Source organism: Hibiscus syriacus, unplaced genomic scaffold (genome assembly GCF_006381635.1).
Source record: "Hibiscus syriacus cultivar Baekdansim isolate YM2019G1 unplaced genomic scaffold, ASM638163v2 tig00117017_pilon, whole genome shotgun sequence".
Taxonomy (NCBI): Eukaryota; Viridiplantae; Streptophyta; class Magnoliopsida; order Malvales; family Malvaceae; genus Hibiscus; species Hibiscus syriacus.
In genome coordinates this window covers 5,883,710-5,899,560 of record NW_024063526.1, presented here as the reverse complement: position 1 = coordinate 5,899,560, position 15,851 = coordinate 5,883,710, and the positions used below count along the sequence as shown (strand labels likewise).

At 33.0% G+C, this 15,851-nt stretch overlaps 1 pseudogene; it reads left to right on the top strand.

Moving 5' to 3' along the window:
* Positions 1-15,306: 15,306 nt before the first annotated feature.
* On the top strand, positions 15,307-15,851 carry LOC120195684 (annotated as a pseudogene).

The following is a 15,851-nucleotide window of genomic DNA, read 5'->3' as shown; positions in this document are numbered from 1 at the left end:
GGTCACACTCTTGGATTGAAATGAGAAAAGATGTACAGTTTGTTGTATGTTACTAAAATATATCTGGAGTTAATATATGTATATTTGATATACATATGGTTTTAATTATCTCGAATATAATAAGTAAACATTAAAATAATGTAATTTTGATTACAACTCTTTTAATCGATATTTAATTCAGAATAATTAAATAAGAGTTTAAATAAACGTTAAAGATTATAATTCAGATTATAAGTCTTTAATGTATATTTAATTTGAATTAATTAAATAAGTTTTTTTATTAATTCGAAATAACTTAAAATCCCTAAGATGTTAGGGTAACTGATATATTTAAAATGAGGTAAGGTCTAGCAGCCACTTCTTCTTCAACTGTTTTTCTCGAAACTGTTTTTGGGAAAAGAAAAATTTTGCTCTCAATCGAGTGAACTAAGTAGAGGCCAAGACGTGTTTTCGTGGAGGCTTACGATTTGAACCGTTCGTGATCAGCATTAGTCGTAGTTGCCTTTGTTGTTTTTCAAGGAACACATTGTAAGTATTCACATCCTTTCCTCTCGATTTCAGTTTTTCGCACTTGGATCGCTGGTGAGACCGTCGAGTTTTGTTTTCTTTGTGCCATGGGGTGCGCCTACGGTCCCAAAAGTGGTATCAGAGCCACTTGTACGATCCGAATTTGGGTTAAATTCTTTGTTAATGTGATATGTATGAGATGCATGTTCTAGTTATATCGTTTTCGGTAAATATGTATGATATTATTGTTCGATTCGATAACTGCAATGATTGATATGTTAATTTGTTTTGTAAAATCTGTGTGTTGTTATTGGATTTTACGAAATTCATATGTCAATTATTGACATGATAATTCGTGGGTGTGCAATAGCATATCACGTTTGGCATTGGAACAATGGTTGTTTTCGATGCATAAAATATTCGGGATTGAAAATCCCAAAAATATGATATTGTTGATAAGTGTTATCAAATCGTGAGGTTTTTCTATAGAAACGGAAGTACTGTTTTTTAAAAAAAAATCCTACCGGCCGTACCGCAATGGTCGATGCACGCTAGGGGCTCCACCCCTTGAACTTTAATAAGCATTATAGATTGTAGTCCCATATTAATATTTTTAACAAAACAACTTGTATATATATGATATGTTTGTTTTACTCGGTGTTTGACATGCATGGCTATAGCCCTTGTTCAATTTACAATGGTTGAATTTGAAATACGGCCTACAAGCTATGCCTTTCTATATCTTAGTTGTATTTCTCTTCCCATCTTACTCCCTCGTATGTACAACGAGTTTCTTTTAAAATTGTAATTCTATGAAGATTCACAAGGAACAGAAGAATGAACTGAACTAAAGGCGAGAAGATACCTAGAGAGCAGTCTTAGATTTTAGGGTTTTGGTTCTCCCATTGGCTTGGGATGGGCCACCTTAGTTATTGTTTTTGGGCTATAGCCATTGCATCTTATTTATTGTTTATATCTGTTATGTGGGTGATGCAACAAATACTAAAATAAGAATGAATATTGATGAGATCAATAAGAGCCTAATATTAAAATTAAAAATGATGAGATATTTATGCAAATCCCTCTTTATAATCTAAGTTAACTTAACCGTCCAATGTTTACCCTCGTTAAGGCTTCGATCGATATTGTGTGGGCTTTGCCAAAGCAATGGCACATAAATCTATCTTGTTTAAATGCGAAGACTAAGCAAGTGATATTCACCGGTTGAGATATTGGTAATAACGTAGCTAGGTTATTCTAATAGGATTAAAAACCTAGAGGTTAAGTATTTGGATAAGTCATGAGATGATTTGAACAAGAGTTGTTCACCAAAAGGAGTTACATGAGATGTAAATAGTAAAGTGTTATTTACCTAAATAATCACTATCCTAAAAGAAAAGCCAAAGATGATTTAGGAAATTGATATATTATGGATCCTCACCCACTAGAAAACTTTTCGTTGAATTTTTCCGAAATTAAAACAGATAGCGTTTTTAATTTTGTACAAAATAATGGGAGTAATTTGTAAATAAAGACCTATTTATAAATTTTAATTCGGTAAATTTACTTACTTTAATATTTCTATTGTTGTAGATTTAATGGCAAACAACACTTTATCACTGCGATCACTCCTTGAAAAGGAGAAGCTTAATGGCATAAATTTCCTTAACTGGTTTCGTTGTTTGAGAATTGTTCTTAAACATGAAAGAAAGGAATATGTCATTAAAGAACTTGTTCTTGATGAACCGGCAGCTAATGCTTCAAGAGCTGACAAAGAAAAATTCAAGAAACATATGGATGATATGTTAGACGTTGGATGTCTAATGCTTGCCACCATGAATCCTGAGCTTCAGAAGCAACATGAGGACATGGTTGCATATGAGATGATTCAAAATCTCAAATAAATATATGAAGGGCAAGCACGTCAAGAGAGATATGAGACCTCTAAATCTCTATTTTAATGCAAAATGAAATAAGGATCTCCTATAGGTCTCATGTCATCAAGATGATGGGCTACATCCAAACGTTAGAAAAGTTAGGATTTCCTCTCAAAGATTAATCGGCTACCGATGTTATCCTATAATCGTTGCCATATTGCTTTAGCCAATTTTTCCTTGATTTCAACATGAATGAAATTAACAAGACTTTGCCACGTTACTTGACAAGTTACAAACTGCTGAAAGAAACATGAAAAAGGTTAGACCTAAGCCCATTCTAATAGTCTACAAGGATAAAGGAAAGAGAAAGAAAAAGGTAGCGATAAAGCATAAAAGCAATGGTAAGGCCAAACCGAAAGGAAAAAATGCATTGAAACCCAAAGGGGGAGTTACCAAGGAAGGAAAATGTTTCCATTGTGATAAGACCAGACACTGGAAGAGAAACTGCCCTATTTACCTTGAAGATGTCAAGAAGGCAAAAGCAAACGGAATGTTTGTTTCAGGTATTTATGTTATTGATGTTAATTTGTCAACATCTACTTCTTGGGTATTAGATATCGGTTGTGGTTATCATATTTGTACTTTTGTACATGGATTGCAAAAAAGAAGGAATATGGCTAAAGGAGACATAGACCTACGAGTGGGAAATGAAGCAAGAGTTGTTGTATTAACTATAGGAACATATGTTTTATCTTTGCCTAGTGGACTTGATTTAAATTTAGAGGATTGTTATTTTGTTCCTAGACTAAGAACATTATTTCTATTTCTTATTTGGACAAGATTGGTTTTGAGATTATTATTATGAATAATTATTGTTCTTTTTATCTCGATAATATTTTTGTGGTTCAGCACAATTGGTTAATGGTCTCTATATTTTGGATTAAGAAAATACCATTTTTAACATAAATACTAAAAGATCAAAAACAAATGACTCAAATCAAACTTATCTTTGGCATTTTCATTTAGGCCATACAAGTTAGAAACGCATATCATAACTACATAAAGATGGATTCATAGATTCATTTGTTTTCGAACAATATGATGTATGTGAGTCTTGTTTGTTGGGAAAATGACTAAAGCTTTTTTTAATAGTAAATGTGAGCGAGCAAGTGATTTATTGGGGTTAATACATAGTGATGTATATAGACCGGTGAATACACGAGCCAGAGGTGGATTCCATTACTTCATTACTTTCACCGATGACTTCAGTCGGTATGGGTATATTTATCTTATGCGCCATAAATCTGAAGCCCTTAAAAAGTTTAAAGAATTTAAAAATGAAGTACAGAATCAACTAGGCAATAGTATTAAGGCACTTTGATCAAATCGAGGTGGAGAATACTTAAGCATATAGTTTAATGAACACCTGAAAGAATGTGGGACTGTTTCACAGCTTATGCCACATGGTACACCACATTGGAATGGAGTTTCAGAAAGAATGAATCGAACACTGTTAGACATGGTTCGATCGATGATGAACCATAGTGATCTTTCGACTTCATTTTAGGGACATTCACTTGAAAAAACCGCTTTCACACTAAATTGTGTCCCATCTAAATCAGTTCAAAAGACACCATATGAAATATGGACTGGGAAAAGTCCTAGTATGTCTTTTATGAAGATTTGGGGTTTTGAAGCTTATATAAAACATCAGATGTCTACAAAGCTCAAACCTAAATCTCATAAGTGTATATTTGTTGGATATCCTAAAGAAACTAAGGGATAATATTTCTTCAACCCAAACGAGAACAAAGTGTTTGTTTCTCGAACGAGATTTTTTCACGAAAGAGAATTTCTCTCAAAGAAAGGGAAGGGTAGAAATATTGAACTTAGAGAAGTTCAAGAACAACATATCAGTAACCTGGAGTTGAATATGTTTCACAAGTTGTTGAGAAACATTCAACAGATTTAGAAACACAACCATTGCACAGATCCACAAGAGAACGCCATTCACCTGAGAGATTTCAATTTCTCGTTACCACACATAGAGATGTTCTTCTTATGGATTAAGAAGAGCCTATAACTTATCAAGAGGCAGTTTCTATCCCAGACTCTAAGAAATAGCTTAAAGCCAAGAGATATGAGATGGATTCCATGTCAGCAAACCAAGTATGGACTTTGGTTGAACCACCTAAATGGGTCAAACCTATAGGGTGTAAATGGGTTTTCAATAAGAAAACCAACGTGGATGGTAATGTACAAATATACAAGGGGCGATTAGTTGCTAAAGGTTTTTGAAAAGTTCATGGTGTAGACTATAACGAAACATTCTCCCCTGTAGTGATATTTAAGTCCATCCGGATCTTGCTCGCAATAGATGCATTCCATGATTATGAAATATGACAAATGGACGTCAAACCACTTTCCTTAATGGAAAACTAGAAGAGGATGTGTATATGACACAACTAGAAGGTTTTTTCAATCCAAGAAATACTAGAAAGGTTTGTAAGCTACAGAGGTCTATTTATGGACTAAAGCAAGCTTCTCAAAGTTGGAATCTTCGTTTCAATGATGCAATCAAAGAATTTGGTTTTCTCAGAAAGGATATCATCAACGATCCAAACATATTCTTAAAAGCTTTCATCTCATTCAAGAGATCATAGATCGAGGAGATGTGGAAATATGTAGAGTACACATGGATAACAACATTGTTGATCCCTTGACAAAGTCTCGTACACAGCAAAGGCATGATCGTCACACTGAGTCACTCGGTATTACATATGTAAGTGACTGGTCTTAGTGCTACTGGGAGATTGTTAGAGTATGCCCAAAGACCAATCATACGATGATTACAATAATGCATTTGTTTACCGATTTTATTGGATGAAGGCATCCCCACTATTATTTTCAGTTATATGTCTTTGTTTAAAATAAACTGAACTATATAAAGTCCATAAAATAAAATTATTATTATTATTAAAAGATCTATAGTCAAGTATTAATATGGGCATGGACAATAATAATACGCTTAAGACTAACATGTTATTGATTGATGAGAACGAGTTGTCATTGACATAGAGATGTCAGAATTGATACATGATTATATTGTTAGAGAACAATGTATTAGATTGACCCACCATGAGCATATGTCTTGGATTATTATGTAACGGTCATAACATTGCTCATGGTGATGACTATATGTATGATCCTCAGACTTGAGATCAATGTTATCCTAACATATATTGTTGTATGTTTTGATAAAGTTAAACATGCTCCGTAACTGGTTGCACTATAAAGACTGTTATTGAATATATATCGATAAATGTAGTGGGTGCGTATGATTAAGAAGGATTTGTCCTACCTATATAATAGGAAATATATTACAGGCCACTGGATTGAGTGAGACTAGAAATGCATGGCCATCCTTGAATAAGTTGATATGAGATATCACAAATTATTTGTTAATAATAGTCTACTCTAGATATCAAGAAACAATAGATGGGTTATACAAGTGTGACTATTCCAAGACTTGTGCCTATTCTAGATATAAAAGAGAAAAGGATGTAATACATAAAAGAGTTCATGAAGAAGATGATATGTCGAATCATAATTTCTTGTAACCTAGGTAACAATGATATATTGCTAGATGTCACTCATTGTATGTAATATTAGAATTTTTCTAATAATTACTACTAACGTTACAAGAACCTACAGGGTCACACCCTAGGATTGAAATGAGCAAAGATGTACAATTTGTTGTATGTTACTAAAATATATCTGGAGTTAATATATGTATATTTGATATACATATGATTTTAATTATCCTGAATATTATAAGTAAACATTAAAAGAATGTAATTTTGATTACAACTCTTTTAATCGATATTTTATTTGGAATAATTAAATAAGAGTTTAAATAAACCTTAAAGATTATAATTCAGATTATAAGTCTTTAATGGATATATTTAATTTGAATTAATTAAATAATATTTTTATTAATTCAAAATAAATTAAAATCCTTAAGAGGTTAGGGTAACTGATATATTTAAAGTGAGGTAAGGTCTAGCAGCCACTTCTTCTTCTGTCGTTTTTCTCAAAACTATTTTTGGGAAAAGAAAATTTGGATCTCAATCGGGTGAACTAAGTAGAGGCTGAGACGTGTTTTCCTGGAGGCTTACGATTCGACCCGTTCGTGATCACCATTAGTCGCTGCTGGCTTTACTATTTTTCAAGGAACTCATTCCTCCTGATTTTAGTTTTTCCGTACTTTGATCCATGGTGAGACCGTCGAGTTTTGTTTTCGCTGTGCCATGGGGTGCGCCGACGGTCCCAACAAAAGGTTCACCTCCGAGAATTTCAAGAAGGAGATTTGGTTCTTAGAAGGAACCTACCAATTCAGAAAGATTTCTAAGGGAAATGGATGCCAACTTGGGATGGACCTTATTTGGTAAAAAAATTCTTCTCTAGAAGAGCTTTGATCCTTACTGAGATGAATGGACAAGGGCTTCCAAATATAATGAAATATGATGCTATCAAGAAGTAATTTGAAAAAAAGAGTATAAAAATGAATAAAAATTTAAAAAATGAAATAAAATATAAGAATAAAAGAATAAAATGGGGGTTCAAGATGAAAATTTGAAAGAGTGTCTTGAAACCAAAGAAGGTCTCAAGTTGAAAACCCAAAAAGAGCAGTTTAAGTGTTAAAAAAAATCAGAATTCGTGCAAGGTGAAGGTCATGAATTGCGTTTGAATAGACAATCAGATCTTGAAATGAAATATGGAGAAGGCTTTCAGTTTAAATGAAAGGTTCTCAATGAAATAAGCCAAAGGTTCAACTAAGTGCAGATGAGATTCAATTTTGGTTTTATGATATCCAATTTTTGGAGATTTGGTAGTCCAGAGGGAACTTCACACCCTCATACATCGTCACAATTCTCGAGATATTCTTCACAAAAGCTACACTTGAGTTACTCTACGGTGTGCTAGTTCAAAGGCATCCTTACTATTGATATCTAGGAGCACCAATTTGATTTTATTTTATTTCTTCAGTAAAATTTTTCCATGTATTTATCCAAAAACGTTTTACATGTATATAAATAAAAAAGAATTATTTTCTTGGTTGACTATTCTTTGTAAGAATTATTTTCTTGGTTAACTATTCTTTGAAAACATGAGATTGACGTGTATTATTGTGCAAAAAGTTTTGGAAAAATGCAGTTGTTCTAAAGCTAACAAAAGTTTTAACATGAGTCTTGCTTGAAAACTATTCAAATGACTGAACCGTTGAGGTATCCTAAGGATTCCAGCAACTCCAAGCTGGTTCAAAATCCTCATCACTAGTAGAGGATGTGAACTTTAAAGCATAATAAATGTTCAGGGAAAGTATAACATTGCTCTTTGTTGTCGAAGTTGTTCGAATTTGATCAACTTGTATAAGTTTTCTACTTAAAAAGGGAGCTACTAATAGTCAGTTGACCGTGAAGAGCATTTGATTTTAAAAGATAAATTTTTTAACTAGAGATCTAGTTAATCAAGATTGCGAGATGGGGTGAACCAATGGTAGTACTAGAGTCTGGGACATGATTGAATTCAAGAAGGGATCAATATAAGAAAGACCTTCATCCCCCAAAGATTAAAAGTGTCGAAGAATTACATTGTTGCCTACATGTTAGGCATAAGTAGGAGCATAACATTCATGAATTATGTGGTAATATTTAAGTGTTTTCATGTCCTTCAAAGAAATTTAAAGACCAACAGTATTATAAACTTCAAGATAGAAGTTGTCTATTCCAAACGCCAATAGTGATAGATTCAAAAGCCACAAGATCTAAGGCAGACTAGTGAATTTTCAAAAGCCTGAATATATGTTGACAGACTATAAAAAATTAATTTTTAGATCTTATCTTCTCTAAAGAGTAGCGAAGAAAATCCCATGTCTAGATTTGATCTTCCCTGAGAAGTAGTGGAGTAAATCTCCCTCTATTCAATCTTCCCTGAAAAGCAGTGAAGTGAATCAAAATTTTCAGATCCGATCTTCCCGAAAGAGTAGTGAAGCGGATCCCTTCTTCCAAGATTTGATCATCCCTGAAGAACAGTAGAGCAAATCTACCCTGGTTCGATCTTCCCTAAAGAGTAGCAGGATAGGTCTCCTGTCTAGATTTGATCTCCCATGAAAAGTAGTTGAGCAAATCTACCCTTTTCCAATCTTCCCTAAAGATTAGTAAAATTAATCAAAACTTCCAGATCTGATCTTCCCTAAAGAGTGGTGAAGCATATCAAATCTGACTTATCATGAAGTTGCAGTAGAGTGGATTGACCTTCGAAGTCACTTTGAGACCTCAAGATATCCAACCGAAAAATATTAGTTATCTTTTGATCTTTGCTCTATTCCTGTTGTACAAAAATAAGCAAAGATAGGCAGTTTTATGTATGGTACTTGTACCTTCAATTGATTGTAGATCTAGGAATGAAGTAAAACAACCTTCAAATAATTGAATGACTCAAAACAGAATGGCTTGGTAGTTGATGTAGGTGAATATGGAAGGTTATTTTATATTATGACAATGGTTGTGGAAGTGTTGTTGTAATGCAATGGTTTGGGCTTATGAAACAATGGAAAAATGGTATAATAGTATCTTAATAGACTAAAGAAGAACCAATGCTATAATAGAGAAAAGACTCAGTCTTACAAGTCTAATTAAGGGGTGGCAGAAAGGACTTGGACCCCACTAGATAATAATCTAGGAACCACAAGTATCAAATGAAAAGGATGGACGCCACAAGTATAAAAATACTTGATAAGTCTAAAAAATTCACCAAGGACTTGAGAAAAGAGATAATCTCACTTAAATAAAATATATGAAAGGTGTGTTTACAGAGAAAAAGACTAGCTTATTTATAGAAATGAAGGGATATGGCCGAATGGATATAGTTGATTCGGCCAGCCCTTGTGTCCCTTTAAAAATACATAATTGTTTAAAAAATTATTTAGAAGTATTGGTGATGTTTCGGCTAGAATGAAGAGTCATGAGCCTTGGCCGAATAGTCCTTGAATCATTTCAATTTGGCACCCAATTGAAGCAACACATGCCTTGGTTGAATGGTGATGTTGGTTGGATGCTTGAAGCGCCTAGGAGAAGTCACACGCACATCACATGCCTTGCTGGTCATATGGGCGGCACATGGTGCTTTAGGGAGACTTGTGGTGTACCCTTGTGCATGGGATGAAGGTTGATCATGTGAATCATCTTGGGCGTACATTGGTCCTCCTCCAATCTTTTTTGAGTGTGTAGTTAGATAGCAAGCAAGGAGTTGTTTGTGAATGAGCTTTGGCTCCTTAGTAACTCTGCTAGTTACCTTCAGCTACTCATTTGGTCACTTTTAGCAACCTAGATTCATTTAGTCCACTGAGATGAGTTTAGTTAGCCCTTAGCTCCTCCAGCTGAGTTGAGCTTCCCATTGCCTTTCACAAGCTGTCATGTAGATTGTGAGCTGTTTTTGAGTTACCATAGAGTGCCAAATACTTCTACAAGCTACCCAAATGTTTGTCGTGCTTCCATGTATCTATGTGTGCAAAGAAAACAAGGTAAACCGATATGAATGAGTTGGAATGAATGCAAACGCATGCTTTCATGTAAGAATACATGCTTGAGAGCTATAAATGGCTATCTTGAGCTAAGTATAAGAGGTTTTATATATGAATGAGCTAAGAAATGAATACTGAGCATGTTGCCAATTCATGAATGAAATGAAACCTATCTAAATGAATGTAAAACTAATATAAATCAATAATATACTTAATAAGGAATTGAATTAACATCATGCAACAAGTAATATAAAGATGTGGATTAATTATGCAAGTTACTTAATTGATAGAATACATAACTAACAACCTAAGCATAATATTATGATCATAAATTATTAGTTCATAGATTATCAGAATAATGTAAAAAAAGTAAAATAGTATAAAGCTTAAGAGTACTCCTTTGAAGGCTAAGTAAACAAGGCTTTCAAATGGTGAAAACAAGTTTGCATCACAATTGTAAATGCTCATTTTGTATGGACCTTTAGGTTGCAAGCCCAATTACAATATGCTCACACAGCAAACCCAATAACTAAGTGGCCCAAATACAAACCCTAGGCCCACATTAAATAAACTTTGGCTAACCCTAATTTTAGGTTAGCCACCACCATCACTGGAGCCACTCCCATCGTCGCCGCTGATGTCCGTTGTCAGCACTGTTGGTGATTTCAGCCATTCCAGTTACTCCGTCATCATCATCTCGGCGTCAACAATGAAAAGAAAACCAAATCAATAAAAACTATAAAGACTAAATCAGCATTAAAAAAATAAAAAATATCATGAAAAACTCTAGAGCAGTAAGTGTTTATTTAAGGGAATCATGCCCCTACGAACAAGGTTCCCTGTACCACCAAACATTACTAACCCAAGAAGCATAAAATGGAGACATGCAAAAAAAACAAAAACAAAAAAAGGGAAGGGAACAATCATCCATTAAAAAAATGAGACCAACTAGAGAAAGAGGAGAGCTTGAAAGAAAAGATTTTCAAAATAAAATACCAAAGAGAAAAAAGCCAAGATCTTACCCTTCTATGGTCGTCGTTTGTTCCACCGGAGTTGGGGATCCTTTAAAGCATCAAAGGTAATTCTTCAATCATCCTAGATCTAAGTTTTGGTTCGGTTCTTGAGTCTAAAGGTTTGGATTTGTGAGGATTTCCTTCTAAAAAAGAAAAGAGAGAGTAGGAGAGATGAGTGTGTGTGTGGGAGAAAGTGAAACAAATAAAGAGAGAGAGAGAGAAAAAAGAGCTATCTTTGGTAGGGGTGTGCAAAAAAATCCAATCCGACTAATCCGATCCGTTGATCCGATCCGAAAATTCGGATATCCGATCCGTTTTTCAATTTTCGGATAGTTCGGATCGGGTATCTGAAATTTTTTTCAGATTTTCGGATCGGATACGGATCGATGAAAAATCAGTTTCGGATTATCCGAAAATCCGAAAAAAAAATTGGGCTATATTAATATGTTTCAAACCCATAGTTGTTTGGGCTATGCATTCTTTCAAACCCAAACCCATAGAAGTACGGGTAATGTATTAGTGCCAAATAATCAAGTTTCTTTCTTTCTTTCCTTTTTTCTTTCTCTTTCTCTAATCAAGTTTCTTCTTCGATTTCTTCCGACTCTTTCAAGTTGGAAATTTTGACTATAAATTCTTCGCCTCCTCTCTCAGCCGTCGCCTCTAAAGGTAAATTTTTCTTTTTTTTTTGTTGTTGTTGTTGTTGAACTAACTTTTTATTCATTTGAAATCATTTATTTATTTATATTCTCTCCTTCATCTATTCGACTCTTCTCTAAATAGGGTTTATGAAATTGTTATGAACTTTTGTTTCCCGTTGTTGTATGGATTGTTTCATCGTTTATTGTTATTCAAGTTAATTAGTGATTGATCTCGGATTTTTTAATCTGATCTGTATTGCGATGTAGGTTAAACATTTAGGTTTCCTTGTTAGCTTCTGAGTTCTGATGGTTTTGTGTTGGATTGCCTTTATGAAAGATATAGGTTAAACAAAGTTGATCTTTGTCTTAGAAAAATGAGAGTTGCTTTAGTTTCAGAACTTGCACCAGAACCATTTTTGTCTTTGGGTTATATTTTACTTGTATTTAATTCCAGTGGATTCTTATATAAATAATTTAAGTGAATTGACAGGAAAGATATTAGCTTTAAGAAAAATATTTCACAAAGAATTGCAATTTTCTTCTTACTAGGCAATTCCGGTTTAAGAAATTTTTAGCAATATGGTTCAAGAGGTCGCTTGTACTGTTTTAAGATATTGAACCTCTGGTACACTTCTGAAATGGTACTTTGGTGATAGTTACTCTTATCTATGTGCTCTTGAGGACCAAGTCACTGAGTTCTTTGAATAACTTATCTCTCATCGCTAATGTAACAAATTAATTTAGATTTGAGATGCGACATTCTAGAGTTTAAATGGAAGGTAAAGTTATGATTTCTGAAGTTATTTATGGATTAAAGGATTTATATGGTAAGAATTTACTGAAGCTTGAAGTGGTTGGAATCTATACATTAATGGATGGAAAGTTGGCTGCGGGATGGGAAGCGAAATATACAGCAGTCTAGCCCTAGTAATTTTCTTCATGAAATATACATAGATGGAAAGATTTAAAAATAATAGTTCATCTTTTGATCATGAAATGAAGTTTTATTTTTTATATTATGGACCTATTATTTTTAAATCTTTTCATTTTAATCCTTTTTTACTCATTAAAGCATTTATGGTAATACGCTTGAATTAGGGTGATAGTTTTAATAAATTTCATTTTGGCCTTGCATGTCGATACTCAATAGTTGTATTTGGATTCCAATGTGTATAGTTAAGGTTATTTGCTTATTACCATGACTTTACATGTTTATACTTGTACCATTTAACTTGCTTTTTATTTATTTATTTAGTCATTGGTTTTTTCCCCAATCATAACCTGTCATGTATATATATTTATATTAATACCTATACTATCTATGTACCCCTTTATATATATATATATATATATATATATATATATATATATATATATAAGTTTTCCATGTTTGCAGTATATTATTATGTAGATATCGAATCTGGGTAGCATATTTATTTTAATATTATGAACATATGTATTATAAGCGTCGTTTATTAATTTTTATTTTTTTGCATATTATTTTTATATTAACCGTATATTTGTACTATATATATATATATATATGAATATATATATATATATATATATTTATATTATTATTTTTTTGCATATTATTTTTATATTATTTTTTTGCATATATATATATATATATATATATAAATATGCGCGCGCGCGTTAGCATGTATATTTATATCAAATAGATTACTAACTTTTGTGTACTGTGCATTCATCGTTTTTTATATATAAAATAAATATTTTTTTCTATTATATATGTATATAAATATATTTTGTTTCCGATATATTTTGTAGGACTTGTTTTAAAATATTAAAATAAATATTATTTTATTCAAGGAACCTATGGAAATGTCTCTTAGCTAAGGTGAAAGATGTTTCTAAGGATTGTTTGTACTAAGTAGTATTTTTGTTCGAATGAGCTTTTTTTAGTATATTAAATATGTATTTTTTTATCTAAAAATTAAGTCAATTTTATTTTGTGAAGAGAAACCACGAAAACGCGCCTTAACTAGCATAAAGAGTGTTCTCGAGGATTCTTCATACGAAGTGACATTCTTTTTTGTTATTCTAATATTTTTCGAACATATTATATATATATATATATATATATATATATATAATAATTTAATATGCAAATTAAGTGAGGAATACATGGAAATACGTCTTAACTGACGAGGAGTGTGTTTTCGATAATTGCTCGTATAAAAAATATCCTTTTAATATTTTTAATTTAATTTAATGAAAAGTATCATGATTTAAATACATATTTAAGTTTATAAAATTTCAATATATAGATGACGTATAATCATTTAGGTATTGATTTTTGTTGTTGTGGATTATTTACCCTTTCTCATGCGAAACCAACTCCCGAGTCTTTTTTCAAAATGATTTTCTGGTTAAATGCATATCAGTTTTATCTTTTAACTTAAATTTACTAAAAATTATTTTAAAATATATTTTTTATGTATTTGACATACTTAATTCTAAATTTATTTTTACAAACCCTAATTTTAAAAATTAAGGTGGTTCCATCTACGACCTAAAGCAAGTCAAAAAAACTTAGGATCGTTATGACATAAAAAAACAAAATGGCAACAAAAGCAAAACATGCAAAAAATAATAATATTAATAGAGGGAAACACAATTGAATCCATAGCAAACCGGGAAACAGTTTCCCTGTCAACAGCCAAAACCCAGTGATTCTGGGATCGAATGGGATGTCAAAAATTTCATGTCAAAAGAGGACCCCTTGGTGTTATACAATATCCTGCGAAAGAGACAAAAGAAAAGGGGGGGGAGATAAGCTTTTCAATATTCGAAACCCATAAATCACAAAAACAAATCAAGAAAAGAGGGAGAAAGACTTAGCTTCGAATGTTTCCCTGTCAAGAAGGAGAGGTGTCATCGTCTTGAAGGTAAAACCCCGTCGGAAAACATAAGATCGTCGGAGGGAATGTAAAAGTCGAGACTTATTATGGTATATTTAGGCCGAGAGACTCTTTCAATGTGAGTTTGGGGGACATGTTAAGACTTGGGGGTTGGGAGCTTTCGAAAGAGGAGTTTTTGGGTACTCTGACCACCGTGGGTGGTGGTTAGAATGACATCCAAGCGGTAGTGTTTCATCGGAGGGAGTCACCAGCTTCTGGAATAGGGATAGCTCTTGAGAGAGTTTGAGCGTTTTTTAAAGGGAAGGATGAAATGAAACAAAAAGAGAGGGAAGTGGTTTGTATTAGGGGTGTGAAAAAAACCCGATCCGACCGATTTGATCCGTTGATCCGATCTGAAAATTCGAATATCCAATCTATTTTTTAATTTTCGGATAGTTCGGATTAGGTATCCGAATTTTTTTTCAAATTTTCGAATCGGATATGGATCGATCAAAATTCAATTTCGGATTATCCAAAAACCAAAAAAAAATTGGACTATATTATTAGCCCAGAGCTGTTTGGACTATATTAGACATTAGTAGGTTTCAAACTTTGTTCTGCCATTTACTCTTTTTTTACTTCTCCCCGAAATTTCGTCAAGAAATTCGATTGTTTCAAACCCTCATTTCATTTCTCTGTTGTGGGCTGTAATTTTTTTCTATGAAGCCATAGGATCTTTGGTTTTTTGCAATCTTATTTGGTGGTCCAAGTAAAATAGTGACTAATTTTTTAATGCGTACTGAAACGGATCTCTTTTTGTTAATGCAAAAGATTGTGTTGAAGCTGGATTTGCATGACGACAAAGCCAAGCACAAGGCTTTCAAAACAGTCTCAACTCTTTTAGGTACATACATGGTCTTTATTATTATGCATTTACTTGTAGTAAAACATAAAATTATGGGACTTGTTAATTGGATTGTTATTTGTTAAAAAAACCCTCATCTGTCAATGACTTGGGGATCTTGATGACAACAAATTCTTCAACTCGTCAGTGATTGATTCTTAATTCATGTAATTTCTACATGTTATGTTGTTCTTTTGACCTGGCCATGTTGATTAGCATGTTTTCTCATTGCCTTGCCTGATAGGAATTGACTCCATTGCCATGGATATGAAAGCGAAGCAATTGACGGTGATCGGAACGGTTGATGTTGTGAACGTGGTGAGCAAATTACGCAAGAACTGGTCGACCAGTATAGTATCGGCCAACGAAGGTGCCGGAGAAGAAGGAAGAGCCAAAGAAAGAAGAGGAACCCAAGAAGGAAGAGGAACCCAAGAAGGAAGAACCGAAAAATCATAAGAGCTAA